The sequence below is a fragment of the Mustela nigripes genome, chromosome 3 (genome assembly GCF_022355385.1).
Source record: "Mustela nigripes isolate SB6536 chromosome 3, MUSNIG.SB6536, whole genome shotgun sequence".
Taxonomy (NCBI): domain Eukaryota; kingdom Metazoa; phylum Chordata; class Mammalia; order Carnivora; family Mustelidae; genus Mustela; species Mustela nigripes.
The window spans coordinates 131,832,585-131,842,033 of record NC_081559.1 but is presented as its reverse complement, the minus strand read 5'-3'; the positions used below and the strand labels follow the sequence as shown (position 1 = coordinate 131,842,033).

General features: G+C 37.0%; 1 pseudogene; it reads left to right on the top strand.

The window, feature by feature from the left end:
- The first annotated feature begins 1,234 nt into the window (after positions 1-1,234).
- Positions 1,235-5,177, top strand: LOC132014552 (small ribosomal subunit protein uS12-like; annotated as a pseudogene).
- The last annotated feature ends 4,272 nt before the right edge of the window (positions 5,178-9,449 follow it).

Genomic DNA, 9,449 nt, shown 5'->3' with positions numbered 1-9,449 from the left:
CCCCTATGGGTAACTAATCTACCTGTCAGAAACTAGACTGCTGCTTCTACTGAGGAATGTGGCAATCAACTTAGCTCTTGCAGGCAAATCTCAGCGTGCCTGCCTGAACAGCCCTGTACTCAGCTCTGGGGTCTCAGTGTGCTGAGACACAGAGGGAGGCCAATGGAGATGAGTCAGGACCTGGCACCCACCCCACGCTCCGCCCTACTGGTAAACAGAACAGCTATTTGCCCGTCACTGGAGCCTCTCAGGGCCCCAAGACTGCAGGAAGAAACAAATACTTTAGAAGCCAAAACCCCAAGGCAAGGTAAAGAAAACAGAAATGTCCGCATCCCCAGCGATGATTTCACTGGCGTGAGTTCTTTAGAGGAGGAGTTGTATAAATGGTTCCAGCTGAACTGTTTTACCTACTTCTCAACCATAAGGCCCTTCTCTTTCACTCTTTATAGGGGATGATGGCCTTTTTGCCTTTTAAGCCTTGAAATCTCAAAACCAGGCTTTAGAATTAATTTTGATTGTAACACATAATAAATTTATTTCTCTTTTTATTACTTTTGTTTCTATTTTTATGCTATATTCTATTAAAATGCCTCTTTCAGTTAACTTTTTGTTTAGTTTATTTATCCCTGTCATTATGGGGAGAAGCTATTAAAAGAATAAACATTACCAGGTAATAAATGTAAACTACTTTACAAAGTAATTTTACACTGACTTCTTGAGGTAATTGTTTCTTTGGCATTTTTACATTGGTTGGGGAGAGAACAGGAAGGGGCTGACAATCTTGGGAATGTCCTCCTCCGGCTTCATGACAATAGGTCTGGCTATTGGGAGAATACTCCTCAAGATCTCTTTCTCGTAGGACTACCTTCGGCCATTTTTCTGCTCACTGTAAAGTGTCTGGTGCGTAGTCTCTGTGCTTATACTATTATTCCTAAGCCTGATGATACACTCGTCTTATGGTCTTCTCCTGTTTTTTTAGATACCAGCAATTTCTGTTCTAAGCTTAGCAGTTGTTACATACCTGAACTGGAGGCATGGCTGGCTGATTCCTTCTAGCTCTGTCAGGTAGCGTCCCACCTCTAATATATCAATAGCTGAACCTTCTGTTAACCTTCTACTCAGTAGCCACAGCTGAGCCTGGGCTGGATATTGTGATGTCACAGAGTAGAATACTTGCTCCTCCCAAAGGCTCAGCTGAGACCCTCTGGCTTCAGCATTTTCTGTCTTGCGCATGATGGGAGGTGGGGAAGGTTAATCCTTTTATTTCTTAACTGAGCCCTAGAATCATAGGATCTTACTATGGGTGGAGGCCTTGGAGACCTAGTGACTAGATTTTAAAACTAACTCCCTTATTTTACAGATGGGGAAATTCAGATTCCAGGTAGGTAAGCGGCAGAGCTAAATCTAAACCCACGTGCCCCCCTTGTCAGCCCCCTGTCCTTCTGAACACTGCAACCCTGCTGGGTCCTACTCTGTGAAGTTTGTCAACATCATTGTTCTCCGATAGATAGCTTGTTGGATGAGTTTTATCTGAATCCACCCATGACAAGAAACCATTCAGATAATGTGCATCGTGGGAAGAGAACAGAGTCTTAGGGAAGATCTTCCCTAAGATTAGGTTTTCTGACATTAGGTTTTCTGACAATCTATAGGTACCAGAAATAGCTAATTTTGGTCCTGGCCCACACTCAGAAATCCTGAGCCACCAGACCTATTCTAGATTAACAAGTAATAGGACTTCTGAGTAACTGATGTTTTCGATGAGATTTAATGATCAGAATGCCTAACCCGGGATTAGCGATGGCTGAAATGCCATATAAGGTTCTAGTGTTTGTTGAGAGAATGGGAAAGAATAACCGGTAAAGCAATAGATTTTCACTGGAATTTAACTCTCTTTCATACCATTCACTTTTTTCTAGATACTGTCCCCATATGGCATTAAAAAATTATATGCATTGCATGAGATGACTTGTATCTTGAAGCCAGAGACTTGTACTTACAAAATTTCTCAAGAGGGGAACATATATTGCACTTTCATAACACCAACAACTAACATTTTACATCATGTTTTAGCATTTACAAGCTATTTTCACATATATCATTTCATTTAATCTTCACAGCTCAGTGAAGTAAACACTGTATTATTTTTAGTACAATTTTATGAGTGAGAAAATTATAACTAAGAGAGGTTGCTACTTGCACAAGATCACAAAGCTAATTAAGTGGAAAGAGTAACATCAGCTACAAACCAGATCTTCCAACCAAGCGTTTTCCCCACCACAGGGCTTCCCTGGGGTGGGAGGAATTGTCATGTGGTCTGGTAACACACTTGAAGGCAATTACATTAGGCAACCTTTTGACTAACAAAGAAGAAAGTGTTCCTCTGGGTCATAAATACTGCTTTACTAACCTCCTACATGTCTCAATAAAAACTTAGAGAAATGGTTAGTGAACACTAATTTCAAACTTCAAAATAATATAATCATTGCCCTTCAACCTGACAATTCCACATCTGTGAATTTTCCTAAGGGAATTATCATAGATATGAATAATATTTAGCTACAAGAGGTTCATTCTTTGAAGCATTGTTTATAATAGAAAACAAATATCTACTTAATATCTTCTTTAAATTAACTCCTACACTTTACTGAAATAAGAGAATTTAAAAGTAATTTTTTGGCCACTACATAAATAAAAATGTAGTATAGTTACCTTAAGTGTCAAATAACCATAAAAACAGATATAATAAAGTCAGGCTCTGGGCCAGTCCTCTTCACCACTATACTCACAACAGTCATGACCCCACCACAACAGGAAGGTGAATGCAGCCCACACACAGGACACCCCTGGAACACCTGGTTCTGGTGACCGGGGGACTGCACTTCTGTGCCCCCACAGGACATCCCTATACAAGGCCACTCCTTTAAGACTGGGAGATGTAGCTGAATCATCTAATATATAGAAACAGAGTTAGGCAAAATGAGGAGAGTGAAGAATATGTTCCAAGTACAAAACAAAATCTCAGGAAAAGAACTGAACAAAGCAGACTACCCAATTGAGTTCAAAGTAATTGTCATAAAGACATTTACTTTATGAGCTTAGGAGAGATTGGATGAACACAGAACTTCAATAAAGAGAATGTAAGAAAGTACCCATCAGAGTTATGGGATACAATAACAGAAATCAACAATACACTAGAGGGAATATACAGATTAAGTGATACAAAATAATGGATCTGCAATCTTGAAGACAAGGTAGAGAAATCATCCAAACTGAAAAGAGAATTTTTTTTTTTAAGATTTTATTTACTTGACAGACAGAGACCACAAGTAGGCAGAGAGGCAGGTAGAGAGAGAGAGAGAGGAGGAAGCAGGCTCCCCGCTGAGCAGAGAGCACGATGCGGGGCTCAATCCCAGGACCCTGAGATCATGACCTGAGCCAAAGGCAGAGGCTTTAACCCACTGAGCCACCCAGGCACCCCTGAAAAGAGAATTTTTAAAAATATGAAGATAGTTAAAGGGGACCTGTAGGACAATATCAAGCATACTAACATTAATATTTTAGAGGTCCCAGAGAGAAAAGAGAGAGAGAGAAAGGGGCAGAAACTTTATTTGAAGAAATAATAGCTGAACACTTCGCTAACTTGACAAAAGAGACAGATATCCAGGTCCAGGAATCCCAGAAAGTGCCAAGCAAGTTAAACACCAAGATAAATTGTAATTAGAATGTCAAAAACTAAAGACAAAGAGAGAATCTTAAAAGCAGCAAAAGAAGAGCAGTTACTTATGTATAGGGAACTGCTGGAAGACTAACAGCTGATCTTTCAAGTGGAAACCCTGCAAGCTAGAAAGCAGAGACATAATATATTTAAAGTGCTGAAAGGGAAAAAAAGAAAAAACAAACCTACAACCAGGAATACTGGGCAAGGTTATCATTCAAAATTGAAAGGAAGATAAAAAGTTTCTCAGATAAACAAAAGCTAAAGGAGTTCATTACCACTAAATAGGCTTTATTATAAGAAATATCAAAGGATGGGGTGTCTGGGTAGCTCAGTCAGTTACTCTTGATTTCAGCTCAGGTCATGATCTCAGGGTTGTCAGATGGAGCCCCATTTTGCCTCCTTGCTGAGTGTGGAGCCTGCTGAAGATTCTCTCCCTCCCTCCCCTTCTACCTCTGCCCACTCCCACTCTCTCTCAAGGTTGGGGGTGGGGAATCAAAGGATTTCTTTAATTGGAAAAGGCCAAAACTAGAAAGAAGAAAATATATGAAAGAAAAAAAATCTCATCAATAAGGCAAACACATAGTAAAAATAGTGGATCAACTACTTATAAAGCTAATATAAAGGTTAAAAAACAAAAGTAGTAAAAACAACTTTACAATAATGATACACACAATAAGAAATGTAAATATGAAATCAAAAACATAAAACATGGTGGATAGGGAATAAAAAAGCGCTTTTATAATGTGTTCCAACTTAAGCCACCAGCAACTTAAAAGAGTACTAAATACATAGGTTGTTACATATGAAATATATATATATATACATATATATATATATATATGTATGTATAAACTACAAGCCAAAAAGCTATAATAGATACACAGAAAATAAAGAGAAAGAAACCCAAACATAACACTAAAGAAAATCATCAAATCACCAGGGAAGAGACAAGGCAAGAAGAAAGGAACAGAAAAGATCTATAGCTCTTTTGATCAGGACTGTGGTGCTGGCAGGATGAGCCAAGTGTCGTGGTCTTCATACTTCCAGGAAGCTCCATACCCACCAAGAAGATTGGAAGTGGCATGATAAACAGTACAAGAAAGCCCATTTGAGCACAGCCCTGAAGGCTAACCCATTTGGAAGTATTTTCCATATGAAGAGAATTGTGCTAGAAAAAGTAGAGGATGAAGCCAAACAACCAAATTCTGCCATCAGGAAGTGTGTCAGGTCCAGCTGATCAAGAATGGCCTAGATAAATAAATAAATAAATCATAGCCTTTGTAATCATAGTTGTTTGAACTTTATTGAGGAAAATGATGAGGTTCTGGTTGATTGATTTGATCACAAAGGTCATGCTGTCAGTGACAGTCCTGGCATTTGCTTTATGGTTGTCAAAGTAGCCAATGTCTCTCTTTTGGCCTTAAACGAAGGCAAGAAGGAAAGACCAAGATCATAAGTTTTAAAGGTGAAAACATGACAGTATTAAATTTTCATATACCAAAAAAAAAAAAAAAACACAAAACAACCAGAAAAAGATTAACAAGCTAGAAATAAACACATACCTATAAATAGTAATTGAAATGTAAATGGATTAAATGCTCTAATCAAGGGGCGCCTCGGTGGCTCAGTGGTTTAAAGCCTCTGCCTTCAGCTCAGGTCATGATCCCAGAGTCTGGGATCGAGCCCCTCATCGGGCTCTCTGCTCGGCAGGGAGCCTGCTTCCCCCTCTCTCTCTGCCTGCCTCTCTGCCTACTTGTGATCTCTCTCTGTCAAGTAAATAAATAAAATCTTAAAAAAAAAAAAAAAGAAAAGAAAGGGTGGGTGAATGGATTAAAATAAGAAGACAAGACCCATCTATATGCTGCCTACAAGTGGCTCAGACAGACCTAAAGACATACAGACTTAAAGTGAAGGGATAGAAGAAGATATTCTATGCAAATAGAAACAAAAAGAAAGCAATATGTATATCAAACAAAAAGCTGTTATTTTTTTATTTTTTAAGATTTTATTTTAAGAGAGAGACTGAGCATGAAGAGGGGGAGGAACAGAGGGAGAGGGAGAAGCAGACTCCCCACTGAGCAGGGAGCCCATCATGGGGCTTGATCCTAGTACCCCAGGATCATGATCTGAGCCAGAAGGCAGACACCCAACAGACTGAGCCACCCAGGTGCCCCAAAATGGACTTTAAAACAAAAGCAAAACAAAACAAAAGAAGAGACAAAAAGAGTAATACAACAAGCAGATAAAATAATTATAAATATTTATGCACACAACATAGGAGCACCTAAATATATAAAGCAAATATTAACAGACACAGAGGGAGAAATTAACAATAATACAATAATAATAGGGGACTTTAACACTCCACTTACATCAATGGATACATCATCTAGATGGAAATTAAGAAACATTGGCCCTAAATGACACATTAGACTAGAAGGATGTGATAGATATATACAGAACATTGCATTGAAGACAGCACAAGTGCTCAGGTGCACATGAAACATTCTTCAGTATAGATTACATTTCAGGCCACAAAACAAGTCTCATTAGATTCACGATTGAAATCATATCAAGCATATATTTTTTATCACAATGGCATAGAGATCAATTACAAGAAGAAAACTGGGAATGCAAATGCTGAGACTAAACAATATGCTACTAAACAATCAATGGGTCAATGAAAAAAATCAAATAGGAAATTTTAAAAAATATTATGTGACAAATTAAAATAAAAACACAACATTCCAAAATCTGCAGGACACAAAAGCAGTTTTAAGAGGAAATTTTATTAGTGATACAGGCCAACCTCAAGAACAAGAACAGTTTCAAATAAACAATCTAACCTTAAACCTAAAAAGAACTAGAGAAAGAATAACAAAGTTAGTAGAAGGAAGGAAGTAATAAAGATTAGAGTAGAAATAAATGAAATAGAGACTAAAAGAACAGTAGGTAAGATCAATGAAATTAAAAACTGGTTCTTTAAAAAATAAAATTGAGGAAACTTTAGCCAAATTCATCAACAGAAATAGAGAAAGGACTCAAGTAAATGAAGTCAGAAATGAAAGCAGAGAAGTTGCAATTGATAGCATAGATATGTCAAAGCTCATAAGAGATTACTAAAACAATTATATGCCAACAAATTGGACAGCCTAGAAGAAATGGATAAATTACCAGAAACAGAACCTTCTGAGACTGAATCAGGAAGAAGTAGAAAATATGAACAGACCGGTCACTCTTCATGAAATTGAATCAGTTATTAAAAGCCCAGGATCAAACAGCTTCATTGGTGAAATCTACCTAATATTTAAAGAAGAGTTAATACCTATTCTTCTCAAACTGTTCCAAATAATGGAAGAGAAAGGAATGCTTCCAAACACATATACAAGACCAGCATTACCCTGATACCTAAATCAGACAAAGACACTATAAGAAAATTACAGGCCAAGATCCCTTATGTTCATAGAGGCAAGAATTCTCAAAAAAGATTAGCAAACCAAATTCAACACTATATTGAAGGGATCATACACCATGATCCAGTGGGATCTATTCCAGTGAGTCAAGGGTGGTTAAACATCTGCAAGTCGATGTCATACACCACATTAACAAAACAAAGGATAAGAATCATGATCATCTCAACAGAAGCAGAATGCTTCTAAACATCCATTAATTATGAAAACTCTCAACAAAGTGGAAGTGGGGGGAATATACCTCAACACAATAAAGGCCATATATGAAAAACCCACAGCTAGCGTCACACTCGTTGGAGAAAAACTGAAAGCTTTTCCTCAAACATCAGAAACGAGACAAGGATGTTCACGCTTCCACTTTTATTCAACATGGTATTGGAAGTCTTAGCCACAGAAGTTCAGCGAGGAAAAGAAATAAAAGACATCCAAATTGGAAAGGAAGAAGGAAAACTATTCGCAATAGCGTGATACTATATATAGAAAACCCTCAAGACTCCATGAAAAAGAAACTATTAGAACTAATAAACGAAATTCAGTAAAGTTGCAGGATATAAATCAGTATACAAAATACATTGCATTTCTAATACACGAATAACTATCAAAAAGAGAAGTTAAGAAAGCAATCCCATTTGCAGTTGCATCAAAAAGAAGATCTAGGAATAAGTTTAACCAAGAAGGTGAAAGACTGTGAGACATTGATGAAAGAAATTAAAGATGATAGAAATAAATGGAAAGATATTCCATGCTCATGGGGTGGAAGACTTTATAAATTTATATTATATATAATATTTGTTTTATTTAATAATAATATATAAATTATATATAATATTCATATACATATGAATATTGCTTATCCATAAAAAAAGAATGAAATCTTTCTACTCATAATAACATGGATAGACCTAGATGGTATTACACTAAGGGAAATAAGTGAGACTGAGAAATACAAATACTGGATGATTTCACTTACATATGCAATACAAAAAGCAAAACGAATGAACAAACAAAACAGAAAGTTATAGATACAGAGAATAAGTTGAAGGTTACCAGCAGGGAGGCAGACAGGCAATGGATAATGAGGTTCAGTCATCCAGACAGGGTTATATTATACAGGATAGGGAATATAGTCAGTAATATTGCAACAACTTTGCTTGGTGTTAGAAGGTAACTAGACTTATTGTGGTGACCATTTTGTGATGTATATATCTACGAAATCACTATGTTGTACACTTGAAACAAATTCAATATCGTATGTCAATTATTCTTTGATTAAAAAAAGAATACAAAGTAATGCTATTAATGCATTGATTTTGTTGCTAATGCCTGGCAAAAACTGTGACTGATTTAATCAAATCACAATTAATACCCTTTATTCCTGTCTTGATCTTCACCTTTCTGCATTAGATACCTTTTTTCACCACCATTGTACAACAGGTTCTGTGAGGAAAAGAAACGTAGTGCATATCTGATTCCAAATGGCAATTACATAGCTGGGATACTAAAGGCCTTTTAACTTCCCAAAGTGACCTTTTGATGTACTTCAGAAAAGAGCACAGCTGTGACATGGGCAGTCAGTATGTGAGAATCCGCCCTAGCCCTCTATGTGATTTTCACTAATGGCTCTCAGGAACCGCGCTACAGCCTGGAAAGCATTTCAGAAATTTGTGAGTGTTTTTGGTTGTTGCAATCATTATGCGTTGGAGGTACTCCTGGCTTTGTGAAGCAGAGGCTAGAGATGTTAGCCTGCAATGTCAGGCATGTTCCCATGTGAACAAGAATTGACTGATAATTCCCAGTGACTTTATTCTCTCAGAATATCCAAGTCAGTGAAAAAACTAGTGAACCAGACCTAAATATTATTCATAATTTATAATTACCTAAGCCAGATATGAATCCTTCTAATATGTAAATGCAAAATTTTTGCACAGTTTTAATATACACTGATTTTTCCAGAATGCAGAATGCAGCAGCTTTGTACATCAGGTAAGACCATATTCTTGTTTCTTTACAACTTTACCAAACAATGTTCACAATTTTGAAAAAACCAGCCTATCCAATGGTCATGGTGCCCTGAAGTCACCCTGAAACTCACCTGTATCTGTCTACACTAGCATCTCAGCAAATCTCCCATTATCTTCTCCACCATAGTCAAGCTCAAGCATTTAACTACTAAAATGTATATTTGTTTATATGAATTATTTTCTTTAGTTTCTCCTTTTATCCAGGGTAGGGGATTACATTGACTTTTTATCAAATTT